This window comes from Coptis chinensis, chromosome 9, assembly GCF_015680905.1.
Source record: "Coptis chinensis isolate HL-2020 chromosome 9, ASM1568090v1, whole genome shotgun sequence".
NCBI classification, from domain to species: domain Eukaryota; kingdom Viridiplantae; phylum Streptophyta; class Magnoliopsida; order Ranunculales; family Ranunculaceae; genus Coptis; species Coptis chinensis.
In genome coordinates, this window is record NC_141464.1 from 70,428,758 (window position 1) to 70,451,629 (window position 22,872).

The 22,872-nt window shown below is 37.0% G+C and overlaps 2 pseudogenes across 1 annotated transcript; one reads left to right on the forward strand and one right to left on the reverse strand.

The window, feature by feature from the left end:
- Positions 1–830: 830 nt before the first annotated feature.
- On the forward strand, positions 831–14,178 carry LOC147477731 (DEAD-box ATP-dependent RNA helicase 30-like; annotated as a pseudogene). Its single transcript, XR_015207353.1, has 11 exons — positions 831–1,285; positions 1,408–1,490; positions 3,186–3,224; positions 5,875–5,948; positions 9,212–10,855; positions 10,954–11,516; positions 11,629–11,808; positions 11,884–12,039; positions 12,135–12,289; positions 13,524–13,738; positions 13,827–14,178. The product of XR_015207353.1 is annotated as a DEAD-box ATP-dependent RNA helicase 30-like (transcript).
- A 1,099-nt stretch (positions 14,179–15,277) lies between these two features.
- On the reverse strand, positions 15,278–22,517 carry LOC147477732 (uncharacterized; annotated as a pseudogene).
- Positions 22,518–22,872: the final 355 nt, after the last annotated feature.

Here is a 22,872-nt window from a genome sequence, read left to right on the forward strand (position 1 = left end):
TTATGGTCGGAAATGTTGACGATGAACTAGGGGTGGTGTTGGATGTCCAGCACCACCCTGTTTTATTATATAGAATATATATAGATGACACTAAACTACTTAAAGTGACCCAAAAGTGAACGCCCAATTGGTGCAAAACCGATCCCCAACAGAGTGACAGACTATGAAATTCATTAAAGAAATTGCTGAAGTATTGCAATTTTAGAGAATAATAAAGACTTTAAATGAACCAATTTTCGTGTAATGATAGGTCAATTAGTCAATAAGATGTTCAGTCATTCGTTGCTAAATAATAAAAACTTGCTGGTCATTCGATATTCCTTGACCATTTTAGTTGGTCGTTTTTTTTATGTTGACCATATGCGCCAGATGAAATTATGAAATTGAAACCAACATAGGAAAACTAAATTCCAGGACTGTGCTTCTTTATCAACTTAACAAAACATCTCGGTTTCTGACTAGCGGCTGGGATTGGTTTTCGGAGGTATAAATCGGGTATAAATCGAAGGTCGGGACGAGTGCCACGATGGCAGCACGTAAATTAATTCTGAAATTAAACAAAAAAACTCTTCATTTCTCCAAACTTAAATCACAATTGGGAGACTTGGAGACCATGTTTTGTGGGATTAGAAAACCATTGAAAACCTTTTGGTTCTCTTCCTTCTCTCTCCCTTTACAACTTCATCTAACAAAAAATTCTCCTTGCACGCTTGGTACTCTCGCAACTCACATATAAGTTTCTCAAATTTTCATTTTTGTTTTTTTTAAAGTGATACAAACCAGTTTCACTTCTTCTTCTTGATTGATAGCATGCAATTTTTTTGCAGGTGAAAAAGAACAGCAACCATTGTAAGACTTGCAACCGTTGTGTTGACGGGTTTGATCATTATTACAAGGTCAGAGGTTGTGTTTAGTTTTCTTTATTTCTGGAAATTGTAATATATTTTTTGTAGAAGAGATTGGGAGTTTCTTGAAATGGGTTTTTTGATGATGCAATGGTTAAACAATTGTATTGGGAAGAAGAACTACATGAGCTTTATCCTTCTATTAGTTTTTGTACTGTTAATGGTTTCCTTTTCATTTCTTTCACTTGCAATGTCCTTGAAATGATTAATAGGGCCCAACTTTCTAATTGTGCTCCTTTAATGTCATAAAGTTTATCATAGAAGGAGGAGCGTCAGTTGCCATATTGATAAGGTGTTTTGCTAATAAGAAAGGGGTAGAGCTGGAGCTGTTTAGGAAACTCAATGTAGAGTTTCCAAGAGGAGTCCTTGCAGCAATATCGGTAACCTTTTTTGTGATTATGTTTCACTTACACATGTTCTGTTCTCCATCTAAAAGTGAGAAGGTATTCTGTATTGTCTCATCCTTTTTCTTATTCTCATTGATTGTGTTATGTATTTTCAGGTTTTATTGGTGTTGATGATGTCATATTGCTTACAGTGGCATTGGGACAACTCTTTATGTTTCATGTGGTTCTCATTCGCAAGGTATGTTTTGCATTAAACCAGTTTAAATTTTTTAAAACCTCATTCATTAAATATGGCAGTGTCGAAAATGTGGGTAAGGGTACCACACCAAGTCGTTTTTCGCTGCATTGTGATGCAAAAGGTGTTCATATAGATAGAGTATATAGGGTGAAATGAATCTAAAGATTCATGGTAATTATAATCATTTGAGAATGAAGGTGTTTTGGAATTTTTCTGTCAAAGAATTTTAAATTGGATAGAGAACATAAATCTTTTAGAATTAGAGTGGACTTATTCAAGGGTATGGTAGGTTGTTCCACCATTAATTACATACCAACGAATATGCTAATTCAGTCCAAGCTTTGCTTCTGAGTGATAACTTCCAAATCTCACCTTTGGCTATTATGTCCTCAAATCACCTTTATTCTTCAAATTCTATGTAGGAATATTTTGCAAAATTTGCAATGACATCAAACATAGACTAAGTTGGGCTTAGAACAGAACATTAGTCTGGGAAAAATCACTTAACTATCAGAGAGAAGGCTTAAGGGCTAGCAGCATGATTAACGAAATATAATGATACATCAAGGGACAAGCAGACATTACCCTTGATGGTGATAGGTGTAAGTGAACCATCAGTAAAGCACACTTGGCGTGGTATAGAAGACAGTACTGTAAATGGGAAGTACCAAGTCTCGCCTCATTTGGTGTGATGCATTTTATTGATTAATGTAGGAGACACTGCTAGCTTGAGTTGATATGGAAGGAAGATGAGATGTTTGATGAAGTAATAGCATATACAGCTTATGGTGAGGTAGTAGCCTAGGGGCAAAGATGATCTCTGAGTATCACATTAATACAGTTTTGGAGTTATTTGAAATCTATCAAGCGAAAGAGCAAAAGTATACTTGGAATATGGAGACTCAACAATTGCAGAAGTAAAAGAGGATCATCTAAAAGTGTTAGAATAGATAAAATGTGAGTAGAGTTTGAAACGTCTAGCTTTAATATGACTTGGTTTGCCATAGTTAACACAGATAGTAGCATCCCCATCAACTTAACAAAACAACTCGGTTTCCTGACTCGTGGCTGTGATTCGTTTTCAGGGAGTATAAATCGAGGGTCCCCAATGCGCCACAGTATGAGAGGTTAGAAATTAATTAATTAGCGGTCTTAATTGTGAAAAGGGAAAAGAATCGGCAAACCCTTCGTTCTCACTCTCAAAGGTTTTAAATTAAAATTAAATGAGGAAAAAAAAACGGAAACCTCAAAACCATTCATTCTTCAAAGTTCTTCCTGTCTCTTTCACTATACCTTCACAACAACAAATAATAAATATGTTCTCCTTTCGCCTCCCACTTCTTCTTCTTCCTCGAATTCGATATGCTTCCAACATTCTCTCTGTTCATCTTCTCCAAACTACTCCTGATCAATTCCACTTCTGATCTCTGTGTATATACACTCTCTATCACGCCAAGTCAACACACACATATCAAGGTAAATTTTTTTTATCTTCCTTATTTCTTTTGTTCAGTTGTTATTTTTTCCCAAATTATTGCCTTTTTTATTTGGCTAAAACTGCGAAACTATTGAGTTGAAATTGTGCATGTTTTTTATTTGTTTGGATTCTGTAAATCAACTTTTGAGATTCCTACGATTGACCAGCTTTCATTGGATTGGCTATTGGCTTCATAGTTTTCATTTTTTCTAATATAGTGCTTCTTGCTGCATCTGTAATCAAGTTTCACATAACAGGTTAGTATTTCTCTTTAATCTTCTAATTCTTTTCAATTGTGTGTTTCTCATGGCTAAATGAATTTCTCTTGAATATCATATTGTCTTATTGGTAATTCTCTAGATCAATGTTTGCACATGTAGTTTGATGAATATCATCTGTAAGTAAACGAACAGTGTTTGTTCTGGTAAGTAAACGAACAGTGTATAATATGGATGTTCCATTATTGTAATATTTTTTCTTTGTTGTAAGACACTCGATGCTTTTTCATACTTTTAACATGCTCGCACTTGTGTTCCTGTACACATGTTGTCTCTCTCTCTCTCTCTCTCTCTCTCTCTCTCTCTCTCATGCCTGTCCGATAACCATCTCTCAATTTTGTTAATGTTTATGATTGCTTTCTTATTAGTTTTGTTTTGTTTAGATTGTAGATTAAAAACAACTTATTCAGCTTGATGTGAGGGGTTAAAACCCCTTTTGCTCAATCAAAACCCACAAAACAATACCCCTATAATTCATTGGGGAAAATATCATATGTCTACAAAGCTTTTGATGGTTTGGAATACCATTGCCCTATCTCTTCTAATCTGTTGTATTAGGTTGACCATTTTTTTGTTATAGCACAACCCATTGTACTCGAAGCTGGTAAACTTTTTCATTCTATTTCCTCTATTTTATTTTTTTTTTTTCTTACATAATTTGGGGTTTTTTTCATTGAAGATTTACTTTGGGGTTTATTTACATATTTTGAAATAGGTTTGCAATTTGACAACGTAAAGCCAACTTTGATTTTGTATGGAATTATATAAAAAAAATATGTTTCCCAATCTTTCTTAATTCTTTTTTGTAGTGATTTTCAAATTGAGTTATCTTTGGCTTTATGCTTATATATATAGAGTTGCCGAGTTTGAATGGAGGGATTTGGTTAGGGGTGACTAACCTAATATGCTAGCCAAATCCGATCCAAATTTTTTTTTCGATTCAAAATATATTTCCAATTTCAGAATTTCGAAGAAATTTTCAAAGATCTATTTTCTTTCAATTATTTTTGAATATCATATCATTTAACAACAATACACATTTGTTTACTTGCCCATTTTCATTCAAACAAGTGATTGAAAAAAACGAAAAAAGAACCTCAATTTTTAACTTTTGTAATGATTCAATCTTTTTTTTGTGTGGAAATTGAAGCGTGAAGTGTATAATGGATTATGGTCTTGGATATAAAAATTCTATCTATTTGGCTTTTGTTTCCCAATGACATTTTTTAATATCATTTTGTTATGGCGGACGGTGTAATTCAAGTGTGATTTTTTGTTTTGTTTTTGGAAATGAACGGTGAGTTATATTTTCTGAATAAATTGACAATTTTCGAATTTTTCGGATCGGATCGGATTTTATATATCCAAATCCGATCCAATTTTTTTTTTCGAATTTTTGAAATCGGAAAATCGCCCATGAAAACTACACCCAAAGCCGGACCAATTTTGAATGGAAAATCGGAAATTCGGCAAAAAGAAACACCCCTAGATTTGGTTGAATAGGTGGTAAATAAAGTCATTCATAGAAAATTCTGTTAGTTTGGTTTCTCCTTCTCCCACCTTCTCCTAAGCTTAATGGCATCCATCTGTAAGCCTAGCTACTTAAAGATCCAAGCTCCATATAGAATATATTCTGACTTTCTAAGAATGTAGTTTCCTTAAACTCCATCTTTTCTTTGTTGTGATGCCGCCTTAGTTCATTCGAACTGTGTATGTATTTTGAGAAGGCCAAACTGACTTAAGATTCCATTTATATTCTTCAAATTTGCACACAATTTGATAAAACTAAAAACTCTTTCTATGATCCACAAATACATAGAAACAGTTATTATGCTTTACACGATTTGTAAATCAAACCGCTTGACCAAGTAACGTATATTTTGTTGCATTTGCTCTTGATCCTCGATAGCTATGCTGCTAGCAATATAGACACAGTTAATAAATTGATATATGTTACACCTTTGACTGCTATTTAGTGCATATATTGTTTTCATCTAGCAGTCTAAAATTATGCATTTTATTGCGTATGTTTAGGAATAGTCTATTTTGATTTTGGTGGTCACTAGTTCTAACTTCGGTACTTTGGCATACTATTATCAAATATATTCATTGGACTGTTACACCTCTCACATTGTCGTTGGCGATGAAGGTATTGGAAGTAGTGTTGGTGTTGGGGCTGGTACTGCTGTTGCTACCTGAAAATCTGCTTCCTCTTTGAAATTGATTTATAGAGTAATCTATATACAGATGCTACTAGCACAATCTTAATAGTAAAAATGTGAGTTAGTGAGTGAGATCAAGTGTAATTTGTGCTCAACGCAATCAATAATCTGTGATTTTTTTTTTTTTTTTTTTGCTTCGGTGAGATTTGAATGTATCTATAACGTGGAGATGTATGTATGTTAGTTGCACTGTATAAGTCATGTATTAGGGTTTCTGGGATGTTTGTATATATGTAGTTTTCTTCTTATTCGAGGATTGGTTACTTGACTTAACTAACATTGGTCGAGATGGTTAAGTAGCTGGTTCTACGAATCAGTATATCTTTTAGTAATTGAATTTACGACTGAGGTATAAGGTTTTATATTTGGTTTGGATGTATTCTTATTAAATTTTCATTTTATGACAGGTTTATATTTATGAAATGTCGAATATACAAAGGAGACTATGTCGAAATTTTACTAGAAAAGTCACGTATCTTAGGTATGTAATTGGATGAGATTTGGGGCGTTACAAAGTGGTATCATTATACTAATATTGCATATACATTCTTGTTGAATGGAAATATTCTCCAACTACCTATGTCGATCACTTTGTTCTCTTTTAGCTTTTGATACCTTCCCTCCTAAAAAAAAAAAATCGTAAATCCATGTTGTTTCCTGGACTCTGTGATAAACTTAATTTCTTATTGCATAATCGTGTGTGTTAGATTTATACCAATTTGGTCAATATTTTTGTTTGGCTTTCAGTTATGTCATTGATTACACTTGAGGTATTATACCTTTCTGTAATCCCTTTAAAATTTTAGGGAGCGACTCTCAAGGACAAAACTGCCGAAAAAGTAACTCTCAAGGACACCTTTTTTTTTCGTAACTCACAAGGACCATGTAGATGAAAGGTCAAGTATACCCTTGACACGAAATAAAAAATGGATCGGGTAGATGAAATGTCAAGTATACCCCTGACGCGAAATAATTAACGGCTCGGCCCAAACGAAACGACCTAGTGTATTTAGTATGAACAATCATTGTTCATACCTTTAAGCAGGTGTGAACACTTATTGTTCATACCCCAATTACGAACATTAGCTATGAATAATGAGTGTTCATACCTATTGGAGCTATGAACAATGATCCAATAGGTATAAACATTGATCCAGTTATGAACATGGATTGTTCATACCTATTTGGGAGTATAAAAAATCATTGTTTATACATCAACAATGTTCATACATCAAACATTAACAATCATTGTTCATGACTACTTTTAAATTTTTTTTCAATTGGTAGGTATGAACATTGATTGTTCATAGTCCTTGGGTATGAACATTCATAGTCCTTGGGTATAAACATTGATTGGGTATGAACATTCAATGTTCATAGTCCTTTGAGTATGAACATTCGATGTTCATAGTGAACATTCAATGTTTATAGTCCTTTGGGTATGAACATTTGATGTTCATAGTCTTTGGGTATGAACATTGATTGGGTATGAGCATTCAATGTTCATAGTCCTTTGGGTATGAACATTGTTTGGGTATGAACATTCAATGTTCATAGTGAACATTCAATGTTCATAGTCTTTGGATATGAACATTCAATGTTCATAGTCCTTGGGTATGAACATTGATTGGGTATGAATATTCAATGTTCATAGTCCTTTGGGTATGAACATTAATTGGGTATGAACATTGAATGTTCATAGTCTTTTTGATATGAACATTCAATGTTCATAGTCCTTTGGGTATGAACATTCAATGTTCATACATCAATATATTGTATAAGGTATATTCACCTATTTGGATATGAACAATCATTATTCATACACCAGCAGAAGGTATGAATACTCATTGTTCATTGTAAAATAGAAAAGAGTAAAATCGGAAAATATTTATTTTAAATCCGGGTCATTTGTGCTTGAAGGTTATTTTCACGAAAGGGTATAACTGACATTTAAAAAAATATAAAAGGTGGGGCCAACTTATTTTGTCCTTGAGGGTTCCTAATTTTGAAATAGTGGGTTCGTGAGTTACTTTTCCCCAAAATTTGTCCTTGTGAGTTACTCACAAAAATAGTGTCCTCTAGACTTTCTTTTCCCCGAAATTGGGCTTTGGGACCAATTTCTTGTTAAAATTTATACGCGTTTAACAGATTGTACCCTCATTTTAGGCCACTTAGGTGAATATGATTTCATTGCCAATTGTAGAACTTTGAAGTCACATCTCTTTCATTTGGGTCAACTACGCCAATGTAATATCCTTTTCACGCTATTAACGCTCCAATGCCTTTCTTTTAACTTTGCACTTTGTTTATCTTAACCTTGCACTTTGTTTCTTCATCTCTGTTTTTAGACTGTAATAGTTTTACATTGTAGGTTTTTTACCTGTTTTGTTTCTTTCATTTAGTTACATCCGATTGTGTAACTTCTTTTGTCAATCCCAAGTGGACCCAACAATCATTCCACACTAATTCTAAGTGTGTGTTTGTTATGATGGAAACATTGGAAAGGAAAGGATAATAAGTTTTTTCCATAGTTTATAAGGTTTTGTTTTCATTTTATTGAAATGGAAAAGTTTGTGTCATCCGCTAACTCCACGAAATTTTTGTGGAAAGGAAAGGAAAGGAAATAAATAGATAGGACTTACTTTACACTTATGTCAATTCCTTTCCATGGACCCAAAACAATCATTTATTTCCTTTCCATTCCATTCCATAAATTTCCTTTCCTTTCCATGAGTTAAAATTTAACAAACACACCCTAAAAGTAATCTAAGTTCTATGTACTTAATTTTAGTTCTTTGTCCTCCCAATTGAGGAACCGTTGTTTGTTTGTATTTGTGTGTTTTCGCTATTTTTGTTTTCGTTTTAAGTTTTGCACTTGATGTGTTTGTTGTTTCTATTACTATTCTTTTCCATTTGTATGGTACTTTATAATTATTTCACCGACGAATGGAGTTTGTATTGCAAGCTCTATAAGCAATAAGGAGGTGCTACAAAGGTACACCTTATTCGGGTATTTTATTTTATTTTCAATGTTGTGTTTTAAAATGGAGGTGCAAATACATAAAAAGGTTGTAATGCCTAGGAAAAACATACACTTATAGCGGTATGGCAAAGCCACTCGACCAAATTGCAAATGTGCATTGATTTTATGTTCATCAAATTAACATTATTGATGCCAAGACACCAATCTATGTATACTTGGCATGACTATTTATAAGCATTTCATTGCTCTTTTAGTGAAGACTATCTTAGCTAAGCGCATTACACACGCAACGATTAGATGAGAGTTGTGTAGGTTAACAGGAATGTTTATTCCATTTTTGCATAGTAAGAATCATATATGGTTTTAATAAGATTTTTTTTTTGCATATTGTTGGGTTTTTGTTATTCTTGCTTCTTGCTAAGGTTTAGACACGTTGTATTGCATGGCAAATATTTTTTTTTCCCATTTTTTTCATTTTAATTATTCATGGAAATGAGACATATTATAGGTTGTTCTTTGGGGCATAGTGTATTGCTTAAAAATTCTTGCACTACTGTGAAACGTTACACGATTTGTAGATCAAACCGCTTGACCAAGTAACTTATATTTTGTTGCATTTGTTCTTGATCCTTGATAACTATGTTGCTTCCAATATAGGCACAGTTAATAAATTGATATATGTTACACTTTTGATTGCTACTTAGTGTATATATTGTTTTCATCTAACAGTCTAAAATGATGCATTTATTGCATATATTTAGGAGTCATCTGTTTTGATTTTGGTGGTCGCTGGTTTTGACTTCGGTACTTTGGCATACTATTATCAAATATATTCACTGGGCTGTTACACCACTCATATTGTTGTTGGCGATGGAGGTATTGAAAGTAGTGTTGGTGTTGGGGCTGGTACTGTCGTTGCTACCTAAAAATTTGCTTCCTGTTTGAAATTGATTTATAGAGTAAAAGTACAATTGACAATGTGAGAAAAGTGTAATCTATATAGATACTGCTAGCATAATCTTAATAGTAAAACTGTGAGTTAGTGAGTGAGATCCAGTGTAATTTGTGCTCAGCGCAATCTCTATTTTGTGATTTTTTTTTTTATTTTTATTTATTTATTTTTTGCTTTGGTAAGAGTTGAATGTATCTGTAGTCTGTGAAAAGTTGTCGAGCAATTGAATTGTTACATGCTACTATATTTTACCATCACACAGACCAATTGTTGGAACAATGGAGAGTATCTACACTTCTTCAGTACCAGCAACAAGCAACCACTGATGATATTCACTGTAGGTGTTGGGGCATTCTGCACAAATTCATCACTATACAATATTTAGTGGGATTTTACCATTTAGACATAAATAAACATAACTTACAAATACATAGCATCAAAGAGTTACTTGGAAAATCACCAAGACTTACTGATTAAGATGCAAAAAGTAACGAAACTAAATAAGATAATGGTCTTTCACATTCTCCTATAAAACATAGTACTTTGTGAATAGTACACAGTTCTCAGTGATGTTCAAGTATTTGCTAATTCAATTTTTTTAATTACTTCTAATAATTAATTACTATCGTTCGGAGGAAGAGGTGTAACTCTTGGATGTTGTTGCAAAGTTGAAGTCTATCCATAGGCAAATAAGTGTAAAAGCCAAGAAAAAAAAATCCTTCTTTTGCCTAATTATTGTAGTTTGAGATCAATGATTGTTAGGGGGCTACAATATATTATTACTTCATGAACTCCGTGTCGAAGGGTTATATAGATTCAGGGTGGTGCCACAGCCCAAGCGAGAATTTCAAAAACACAAATTTATTATCTCACATAAACTTCAAACTAAGGTAGAGTTGTACACATTCAAAGTCTTACTAATTTTACTTTCAGTTTACAAAAAATAAATAAAAATAAAAATACACATCACTTCATTCATTGAAGTTGAAATCACATTAAGAAAAATCATCAATGAAGAAAAACCATATGCCATGAACCAAACACCATACCCCTAAGAATTGTGATTTGCGCCTCAATTCAATTTGATAATGCCGCAACATATTTTTTGTCACTATAAATTAGGAACAAATAAAATATATGTTAGAAAATCATGGTTAATGATTTATTTTGTAAATTGAAAAATAAAATTGAACCATATTCATTTTGTAAGTAAATGGAGTAATGCCGTATTTACTTGCTAATGGCAGAGTGACGAACGGGCAATTTCTAGTAATTAATAAACAAGATGATAAAACTAAAAATAGAGCTTTGTTGAATTAACACACAAATACATAACGTTTTCCCTCCCCCCATTAATAGTCAGTGAGCAAAACTTTGTTCATCATCCCTATACCAAAATGAATCATTACGACTATAGATTATCAGACCCTTCCTCATACCGTGACAGAAGAAGGTAATAAAATAAATCAACCCCCACTTTATTTACTTTAATGTATTGATATTGATTTACTTAGTTAGTTAGTGAGCTTGTCTGTATGTAATTGTTTGTAGTGATTTAATCTCACCCCATCAACCAATGGGTGGTGGCCCACCACCATCTGGTGGACGTAGTGCCGGTGGATCTGTTCCTTATGGTGGAGGAGGAAGAGGTGTTACTTCTTATGGAGGTGGTGTGGGACCCACTAGTTATACTGGGGTTTCAAGTTTTCAGCCTAGTGACGTAGTAGGAAGAGCGTTTGATGTCAGTGGTGGAGGAGGTAGGGGATTTAGTAGTGGTGGGCGGGGCGGTACGGGTGGTAGAGGGTTTGATTCTAGAATGAGTGTGGACGTGGTGGGGATAGAAGTTATGGTGGGGTCGTGGAGGGAGGGGATATAGTGGAGGGAGTCGTGGTGGGATGGGGGTAGAGGAGGTAGTAGGCAAAAGGGAGATTTAAATGATATTTCACTACCAAAGGCGAATTTCGGAAACTTGGTTCCATTTAAGAAAGATTTTTATATAGAGTCCTTCTGTGAGGCTAATGACTGAACATGATGTAATGCCATATCGATCGAGACGTGAAATTCGGGTAGTGTGCCGAAACCAATTAGGATGTTTGAAGAGGCTAATTTTCCAGGTATTTATTATTATTATTATTATTATTTTGGTTCGGCTTATAACTATTACAGTTTGTTTGCTTTGGAGTTAGATGGTAACTTATTAGCCGAATGGTTTTGTTTGATTGTTAGACTTCTGCCTGGAGGTTATAAGCAGATTGGGTTTCGTAGAGCCAACACCAATTCAGGCTCAAGGATGGCCAATGGCTTTAAAAGGCAGAGATTTGGTTGGTATTGCTGAGACTGGTTCCGGCAAAACACTGTCTTATCTGCTTCCGGCTTTAGTACATGTTATGGTGCAGCCTCGATTGGGTTAGTTAATTTTGTGTTTGTCCGTCTTTAAATTTGTTTTCTTTTATGGGGTACTTAAGTTTAGGTTTTTGTCAGTGCAAGGCGAAGGTCCTGTTGTTTTGGTTTTAGCACCTACTAGAGAATTGGCTGTTCAGATTCAAGAAGAAGCAAGTAAATTTGGTTCAAGGTCAAACATAAGAAGCATATATGATGGTGCACCCAAAGGACCACAGATTCATGATCTTCAAAGAGGTCTTGTTCTTTCACAATTTATATTTCCCCCCTTTTTAGGATGAGATTTCATACTAATGTTCTTTTCTTAATGGTTTAATGTTTTTCTTTTCCAGGCGTGGAGATTGTAATTGCAACACCTGGACGATTAATTGATATGTTGGAAGCCAACCATACAAACTTGCAGAGAGTGACGTACCTTGTGTTGGATGAAGCTGATCGTATGCTGGACATGGGTTTCCAGCCTCAGATCAGGAAAATAATATCACAGGTATGAATCTTACTTTGAATGAGTATATTCTTTAATGTGATACTACGCTTGGTATTTATTTTTTCGATAATACTACGCTTGGTATTAATATCATTGGATTCTAAATACTTTATTTATAGTTTCAACCATGTAATAAGCCTCATTTCAGAGTTGTATGCTTGAAGCCTTATTGTCATGGCTGGTGTTGAGTCACATTACATGTCATATAGTTAATCAGTATCTAGTTCATTACACTGTGTGTCACCTATCTCCATTTACTTATCTCTCTCTCGTCGTTCTAGTTTATATTCCTAAACTTCTTCAATTAGTTATACTTTATTCTATGTAATTGTCGTTTATACTTAATATTTTTTATTTAAAAGCACTCTTCATCATTATGATTGTCTCTGCTTGCTAATCGTAGCAGAGATATTAGAGGGGATGCAAAATCAATTAAAACAAAGCACTTCTGGACATGCAGAAACCTTAATTTCATTTGTTTCTTGCTTTTTCTCGTAAGTTCTACACGATTACACGTGCTAATCACTTATATAATTGGATCTATAGCTATTAGGTGTGAATTATTATCTAGTAAGGTCGTCTTTGCTTGATGATGATTGATTGCTTTAACCACACTGAAAACAGATCTTTAAAGGAAATAGCTCCCTTTCAAATGTTCATTAAGAGAGGGTTAATTTTATGCTTAGTGTTGCTTTGTGATCCTTTTTCTTTGAGACTGGGATTGTTTGTTTTCCTCTCATTTTTAAAGAGAAGGAGAAGGCTGTATCAAGCATAAATGTGGGTTCTTTTCTTGATGTTTATAGGTGAAGGGAGTATTTATTTTCTCTCAAAGATCCAATGTGGAAAACCTTTAATTTGGCCTTTCAACTGAGAGCAAAATTATAAAACAAAATGAAATAGAGCTGAAAAAAAAGGTTTCCAGTTCATTGTGTTTGAGTGCAAATTTTGGCTTTCATCTCCTTGAAGCATCACAGGATTTCTCTAGAATTTGTATTAGTAAGCTCTTAGAGTCCTTGTAGGTTTTATTTCACCTATCTGTGGTGTTAAAGCTTATCAACTCCTCTTTCCTTACTTTGTGCTTATATGCTTCACTTGATTCTGAAGAATCTGAAACTTTTGAAACTAACTTCCTAGTTTATGCTTCTCCTGAAGCACCATCTTTGGTAGTTCTTAGTTCAGTTAGTTGTATTTTTTATATGATACTTTGGACCTAAAATGTATTACCCATCCACAGATACGGCCTGATAGGCAGACACTATTTTGTAGTGCCACATGGGCAAAGGAGGTGGGCTTTGGCAAGGCAGATCCTTGCAATCTTCTATTGGACACGATTGATCTTATATTTTGATCTGGACTCTTCTAGGTGATTATAGGATCATCAGATCTGAAAGCCAACCCCTCTATAAATCAGGTTATTGAAGTTGTAACAGATGGAGAGATGCACAATAGGTTTGTCTTAGAGACTATTGTAACTGATAAGTTTGATATTCTTTTCTCTTGCTTTTCTGATGCTGTGAGTGTGCCTTCTCTTTTCCAGGCTGATTAAACTGCTGAATGAACTGATGGATGGGAGCCGAATTTTGATATTTGTGGAAACAAAAAAAGGATGTGATCATGTCACTAGACAGCTGAGAATCTGAGATTGAATGGATGGCCGGCTCTGTCCATACTTGGTGATAAAGACCATGGCCCAAAATATCGCCGAGATATCCGATATCTCGCTGATATATCTCGGTAAATTGGTACACCGATATCGATATTTTCGATATATATCTACCGAATATTGAACCCATTTTTTTCCGATATATATCGGAATTTCTGATATGAAAGTTTATATTGCCGATATAATTGATATTTTCGAGATAATTGATATATATCAGTTGACTTTTTGACCAATTGTTAATAACTTAATATTGAAATTTCTGAAATATCCAATATATCTCGGATATATCGGTGAGATATCTGATATTTTAGAAATTTTGGACTGATCACCAAAAAAACCGAGATATTTGATATATCCGAGATATCCGATATATTTTGGTTTTATACCGATATATTAACCGATATCGAAATTTTGGGCCTTAATTGGGTATACCAGTCTGAAAGGATTGGGTTCGAGCTGAGTTTAAAAGTGACAGAAGTCTTATAATGATTGCCACTGATGTAGATGCACGTGGTCTCGGTAGGATCACTTAGTATTAGGAGTGTCAAATCATTTGTTTGTTTCTTTCGTCGCTGAAGATAAGTCAGCGGGCTGCTGCCCAGTTTTCCCAGGATTTCATTCGTAGTTTGGCGGTGCAGGGTCGCAGGGAGGTGCTATGACAATAATGGTTGGAACTCTTCTCTTAATAATTTTGTTACGACAGTGCACCTTTGACTTTGCAAACAGTTAGGTTGGGAAGCCATCATCGATCTAGCCCGTCATTAATAATAATCATATTGATTGACATCACCCAGTACTCTAAAAATGACGATAATAAGCATTTAAAGTCCACATTTGAATATGTATTCAATCTTCAATCTTAAGGTACATACAAAATGGATTTGATCTTAAGCTGCTTAGCAAGCCTTTAGGAAAAATTGCCGAGTCCAGAAATTGCGTAAGTACGCATGTTGTGCGTAACAACTCAAAGTCACAACAGCACAAAGTACATAAAGAAAAAATGTAGCACAGTTGATTCATGCAAACACTGCTCTTTATAATTTCAAAGCAAACTGAACAATTGTAAGCATTTGAGGGAACACTTGCCAATCAATATATCATCTAGTTGAATTAATTTACAAATTAGTGAAAACCGCAGAAAATTCATTAGTCAGCAAGCTAGTAATCGAGTGAGCGAAGCGAACGATTTTGGGAGAATGGGGGCTATGCGGGACAAAAACCAATTTGGTTGGTTTCTATCTGTCTGTCCTCATCTTCTCTCTTATTTTTTTTTCGCACAAATATCTTTCTCCTTCGCCCACCTCTCTCTCTCCCCTCGCATCACCCAACTCTCTCCCTCCGCTATAGCTCCGCTCACTCTCCACTGCCACGCAGTATACTAGTTTACAGAGATTAAAATTTAAGAAACAACTTGGAAGAAACTCAAAGTCACTAAATCCTCATATTTTTCTGTTGGTAAATGGCCCTTGGCATTTTCAGGAATTCTCTTAGACTTTCGGTGATTCCACCCAGACCAACGCAGGTAAAGAAGTTGATGCAAAATCTGGTTTTCTTGGGGTCATCCTTTGGGAATACCGATTCAAAATAAGTCTGCATTAGTGGATCTTCAAGTCTTTCATTCAATAATCGAATGCCAAGATGCTCAGACAGTTCGTTGAACAGAATTTTAATGAAGATGCGGGAAGATGATGTCGTATTTTCCTCCGTCAAACTTACGTAAGAGAACACTTGCCAAGGCAATGCATCGTTGGCAAGGAGCTGAGCGAAGAACTTTGCCACATTACGCAGCTTACAAGTTTCAAGATGATGAATCGTTGAATATTGCTTGACAAAGCAATTCTCAAAGTGTTTATGGTATATCTCACTGATCATGCAGAGGCGATGCCCCAAAATGTTGGGTTTGTGGAACCGTCGAAGTTTGCCCGGTGTCCGACCTTGTTACTTTTAGTTTTCAATTTGGAGAAGAGCGCGACCCGCGCTCAATCATGCTTTGGACAAGGCGCGTCATGCGCTGAAAACACTGGAAGTCGGGCGCGACCTGTGCTCGCCCATGCCTTGGTCAGGGCGCACCCTGCGCTCATGCCTTCCGGAATTTTGACAGATTTCGAAATTTCAGCCCAAAGCCCACTTTCTCACCTTTTTCTATGTGTATCTATATAAAGGAAATAGAATAGAGTTTTGAGACAACTTTGAGAGATTCATTTCTTGGGTATTGTCGGAGCTCTATTGAGCTAGGGTTTGAGTGAGACCTCTTTTCTTGATTCTTGTTACCTCTTGTAAACTATCTAATCTTTACTATAAAGAAAACTCGGCTCTTGTGTGGATGTAGGTAATATTTACTGAACCACCTTAAATCTTTGTGTCTCTTTGCATTATTTACTTCCATATTTATTATTGCTATGAATTGTGATGATAAACTAATGGTTTTGCTTTGTTGAGTTTGTTGTGATAACTACCAAAGTCTTGGGTGGGTGATTTTTTGGTGTGATCTCCAAGTTGAAATCATTTGGGATTGAAAGTAGCTAGATTGAGATGTGACTTTCTAGTGAAATCTCCCAACAAGTGGTATCAAAGCATGGTTTTGAATCATTGGAACAAGGTGTGTGAGGAAAGACTCCATCTTTAGCATTGAGAGCTAGGTGTTTGAAGAAATTTTTTGGGAGGTTCTCCACCGTTGTTTTGGTTCAGTGGAAGTCATGACGACCGACAAAGAAAGCTACAAGATAGAGAAGTTTGATGGAACAAACTTCGGCTATTGGAAGATGCAAATTGAGGACTCCTTCTATCAAAAGGATTTGTATGAACCTTTGATGGGAGAGAAGCCAGTGAGTTACGAGCAAAGTGAATGAGATTTGCTAGATAGAAAAGCATTGGCGACAATTTGATTGAGTCTCTCAAAGTCGGTGGCCTTCAATATTAAAAATGAGAAGACGACGGTGTCTCTCATAAAGGCATTCACGTGCATGTATAAGTAACTTTTGGCCGCGAACAAGGTCTATTTGATTACCAAGCTCTTCTCTATGAGAATGTCGGAGAATGATTCCTTCAAGGACCACTTAAATGGATTCAACCAAACGAAAGACCAATTGGAGTCGGTTGAGATTACATTTAGTGATGAAGTGAGAGCGTTGGCGATAATAAGACAAATGCCTCCAAGTTGGAAGGCTACGGTTGCGGCTATCAGTGGCTCAGCGGGAATGAATAAGTTGAAATTCGACGATGTGGTTAGTATGATACTAGCGGAGGAAATTCGAAGGATTTCAAATGGGGCCTCGACATCGGGTTCGACTTTGAGTACCGAGAGCGAAGGGATGCATGTGCACAAAGGTCGTGGTAGATCGAGAAATAGAAGGGGGAGAATAAACTCTCATGCCCCTAGTGATGAGCCTAGAGGATGATAATATTATTATATGTTACAATTGTGGTTTGCCTAGCCACTATAGTAACCGATGTCAAGCACCAAGGAATGACAACTACAAGAAGAATCAATAAGCTAATGTAGTTGAAGTGGAAGATGATGCCTTGATATGTTCGATGGAGAACAATAAGGAGTCTTGGTTTTTAGATTATGGTGCATCATTCCATGTGACCTCAAATCAAGAGTTCTTTGAGAACTACACCAAAGGTAACAATGGAAAGGTCTTTCTTGGTGATGACCAATCTTGTGCCATTGTTGGCAAAGGTGATGTCCGTGTCAAGTTGAAAGACAGGACATGATTATTGAGGGATGTTCGACACGTTCTGGATTTGAGGAAGAATTTGATTTCTGTAGGTCAATTGGCTAATGAAGGATTTGCTACAATCTTCACGAGGGATACTTGGAAAGTCTCTAAGTTCTCTAAAAGGCGACAAGGATGGTACTCTCTACATGACCGCACACGGGTGTGGGTCGAATGCCGTGGCAAATGGCAAAAAGATCCAAATGTTTGGCACTACATACTTGGTCACATGAGTGAGAAAGGAATGCAAATCTTTCACTCCACTGGTAAACTCCCGTTAGAGTTGACGGACTTTGACTTCTGCGAGAATTGCATGTTTAAAAAGCAGAGAAGGGTGAGTTTTTAGGAGATGGGCCGAACTCTGAAAGCTAGGAAGCTTGAGTTGATTCATATAGATGTCTGGGGGCCAGCTAATGTCTCTTCACTTGGCGGAAAGTTATATTTTGTGACTTTCATTGATGACCATACTAAAAAAGTGTGGGTCTATTTCTTGAGACACAAGTCTGAGGTATTGGAAGTGTTCAAGACGTGGAAGACCATGATTGAGAATGAGATATGCTTGAAGGTGAAGAAGCTGAGATATGATAATTGTGAAGAGTATGTTGATTCAGGTTTTGAGAAGTATTGTGCTAACAGTGGCATCAAGATGGAAAAGACTTTGCGAGGGACACTTCAGGAGAATGGGATCGCAAAGCGGATGATTAGAACACTGACAGATAGGGCTAGGTGTATGGGTACACTAGCAGGCTTGCCTGAGCAATTCTGGGCAGATAGTGTTAGCACAGCAGCTTACCTGATCAACCGAGGACCGCCAGTACCTTTAGATTTCAGGATTCCATAGGAAGTGTGGAGTGGGAAGGATGTGAACCTTTCCCATTTGAGAGTGTTTGGGTGTGAGTCCTATGTGCACACTAGTGACCAAGTTAGGAGTAAACTTGATGTCAAGTGTACCTTCATTGGATATGGCGATGATGATCTTGGTTATCGTTTTTGGGATGACCAAAACCGGAAAATTATTCGAAGCAGAGATGCCTTGTTCAGTAAGATAGTTTTGTACAAGGACAGAAAAGAAGCAATGTTCCGTGGAGCCGGATTCTGAGGTAATCGCGAGTATGTTGAGTTGGAAGGCTCTGATGTGAGTCGTGGTGTTGTGGAAGTTCCACAGTCAGATGATGATAGTAGTGACTCAGGTGAAGAGACTACGCCACCAAGTCCATCTCTACCTCGTGCACTAAGGAGGTTATCCAAGCAAACTGTACCGAGCATGAAGCATCATCCATCCACTTATTTATTTACTGATGATGGTGAACCTCATTGCTATGATGCAGCATTGGAGGTTGGTGATGCTAGCGAGTGGGAGTTTGTTATGCATGATGAGACGAAGTCCCTCGTCTTTAGTGTCACTTGGGAGTTGGCCAAAGTACCCAAGGACATGACTCTACATAGCAAATGGGTGTATCGAGTCAAGAAGGAACATGATGGTTCCAAGAAATATTTGGCAATGATATTCTCCCCAAATACTTTTCAGTCAATGTTTAGTATTATTGTAGCGGAATGTTTAAATCTTAAGCAGTTAGATGTGAAAACTGCTCACCTCCATTGTGACCATGTTGAGGAGAATTATACACGACAACTGTTGGATTTCCTACGGAAGGATAGAGAGAATATGGTGCGCAAGCTGAGAAAGAGCTTGCATGGTTTCCAACAAGCCCCTAAGCGATGGTACATGGTTTGCACACACCTGGATATATCCCATACAGTGGGAGTTGCTTGGAGGTTTATAGCTAACCTTGGCAAAACATCATTGAGAAGCGGTGAAATGGATATTGTGTTATTCATGGAGTACCACGGAGACATGTCTATGTCATGGTAGGGGTGTCGTGAAGATGAAGTTGAAGTGTTCAACTTCGTCGGGTCTTCTTGCTTGAAGACTATCATGGATGAGCTGAGTGTTTCATTAGTAAATTGGATTTGAATTGAGTTGTTACAATTGAGATGTGATGTGCATGTAGAATCTCGAAGGTTCCAAGTGGGAGATTGTTGGGTTTGTGGAACCGTCGAGGTTTGCTCCGGTGTCCGACCTTGGTACTTTCAGTTTTCAGTTTGGAGAAGGGGGCGCGACCCACGCTCAACCATGCTTTGGACAAGGCGCGCCATGCGCTGAAAACACTGGAAGTCGGGCACGACCCGCGCTCGCTCATGCCTTAGTCAGGGCGCATCCTACGCTCATGCCTTCTGGAATTTTGATAGATTTCGAAATTTCAGCCTAAAGCCCATTTTCTCACCTTTTTCTATGTGTACCTATATAAATGAAATAGAATAGGGTTTTGAGACAACTTTGAGAGATTCATTTCTTGGGTATTGTGGGAGCTCTATTGAGCTAGGGTTTGAGTGAGGCCTCTTGTTCTTGATTCTTGTTACCCCTTGTAAACTCTCCAATCTTTAGTATAAAGGAAACTCGGCTCTTGTGTGGATGTAGGTAACATTTACCGAACCACTTTAAATCTTTGTGTCTCTTTACATTATTTACTTCCATATTTATTGTTGCTATGAATTGTGATGATAAACTAGTGGTTTTGCTTTGTTGAATTTGTTGTGATAACTACCAAAGTCTTAGGTGGGTGACCTTGGTGTGATCTCCAAGTTGAAATCATTTGGAATAGAAAGTAGCTAGATTGAGGTGTGACTTTCTAGTGAAATCTCCCAACACAAAAGACCATAATAGCGGAGATAAGTTTGCTTTTGGCTGTAACACTCCAGGAGCATGATGCATAGCTCCATCTCCTGGCCTGGCTGAACCTTAATTTGTAAGAGTTTGTGCCCAGCGTCCTCGAAGTCGATGCTTGACATGATGGTCAGATAAATCGTACGTTGCAAATTCACAATGTCAGTCTCTGTTTTGTTTCTTATGTCCATCTTTTCATCATCAGATTCTTCATCTGACCCCGCTTCATCCTCAGACGATGATCATTCATCACTAAGGATGTTTCTCTTTAGCTCGTCATAGCTATAAAGGGGGTGTTTTGGTTTTCCTTTAGATGCAATGAAGAGAGGGGAATGGGTTGAGGTTTTTTGGAGACCGAAGTTCATGATGAAGCGAAGTCGCTTCAAATATCTTCTCTTGGTTTTTTAAGGGAAGAGAAGAATCAGGTCTCACGTAGTTCAAGTAGGTGGTATTTATAGGCCTAAGGAAGTGTTGATTCTAGAGACACGTGTACCACTTGCACATGTGTAGAGTGGAGATTATGAATGCGTGTTAGGTTGGTTTTAGTAGAAGTTGTGTGCTGATTGGAAGTTGGTGCGGTCGTTCCTATTTCTCGGTGGTGGAAAGTACAAGTAAGATTTTGGTAATGATTACACCTGGTGGTGTTTTTATTTGAGGCGTTCTGTCTCCGGCCGTTTGTTCGTACTGAGACATCCTTGAACGAGCTTAAGCGTACCACCTACATGAAGGGAGCTGCTCACAGATCGGTCTTGAAGGTCGATGTCCTGGGTTCGCTTATGCTTTGCGCGTGTGCAATATTTCTTAATGAGGATATTACTTCCCTACACAAGGGAGCTGCTCACAGATCGGTCTTGGAAGTCGATGTCCTGAGTTCGCTTATACTTCGCGCGTGTGCAATATTACTTAATGAGGATATTACTCCCCTACAATAGCGTCTCTCATTCTCTAAGGAACGTGTATCGGCCTTGAAAATATCGAGACATGACTCTGGGTCTATGACGTCTTCAAGTGAGAACTCGTGTGTTAATTGGTCGTCGCGATCCACAAGATCCAGTTCAGGAAGGACAGCAGGGTAACCCTGAAACTTGGCTTTTCGAATAGCAAAAAGGCTCTCAATCAAGAACTGAAGCCATTTGTCAGTTTCTCCTTCATGAAGTATTCTACGAAAGCCCTCGAAGATACCATCGAGGGCCTTGGGCGAGAGGTCTTGCAGAAGGGAGCCGCAATCAGTGACGAATCCGACAGCTACCTTGACGCTATCTTCAGTAGGATTTTCCAATAATACGGTAAGTAACTCCAGAGCAATTAGCTCATGAGCAACCTCTTGGTTAACAAGGTGCGCGATAAACTTAGTGGCAGCGAGCAATTGGGGCTTATCGTTTCTCTTATACGCTCTCATGAGTTGCAACACAAGTCTCTTTAATAGAAGAAGACCTACGTCAGGACATTTAGAATTGACGACAGAAACTAATGCTGAAAAGACATGTGTAAACTGAGGAGACGCTAGTTGAGACTTGATAACAGACCTACAGAAGAGACCTCTTCCTCTAATGAGATTCTCCTGAAAGAGCTCGGGAACAATGTTCTTAATGTTAGTAGCATTCACTTTGTTGACCAGACCATTAATACTCTTTCTCAGGGCATCCCAAGTTAACTTCTGATAGGCGACGCTGGATTTATCATCCAATACGTCATCCTTCCTCAGCTGTGCAAGCTTGAACGGAGGAACATAAACTCCTTCCAAATTATTGTCTTGCTTCTTCGCTTCCATCTTGATCAACCCCTCATCCATCTCACGAGGATCACCTCTCAACTTCTTATTTTCCTTCTTGTTTATATCTACATCAGCATACCTCTTTAGAAACCTATTATTATTATTATTATGACGACTACTACCTCGATATGTGACTGCCATTATTGAAACTTCTTAGAAAAGAGATCAGATGGTTATTATTGAGACGAGATGGAGGGGGCAAGGTCTTATCTTTTTCTGTTTCTGATTCAAGTGTCTGTCTAATTAGGAATACTTACTATTTCGTAATTAGAATCCATCCTTTGTTAATCTTCGTATCAAGTAACGCAAGTACATAATCATAGATCTCAAATGTGCGCACCAACACGCCCCGGTAATCACCAACTACAGCCCAGCCGAAGTTAAAGCCCAAACCCAAGAACAATGATTTTTGCTCGGGTAGTTGACGGTTCTTTTTATTTTCCACGTTTGCAGTTTTATCTGTAGTAAAGCTGGAAAATATAAGTATGCTGATTATACAGTTTCAAAATTGTACAAAGCTCTATGCTGGAGCAATCATTAGAAAAAATAAGTAAGGAAAATTTGATTGCCCATTCTATTGTTTCCGACTCTAGTAAGTGTTTTGGGGATTAACTCTTCGCCGCGCATCACGCTTGTAGTAAGGTGTTTCGTCGATAGTTCTCCTCACATACTGGATGAAAGGTTGGGGTGCCCGAGGAGATT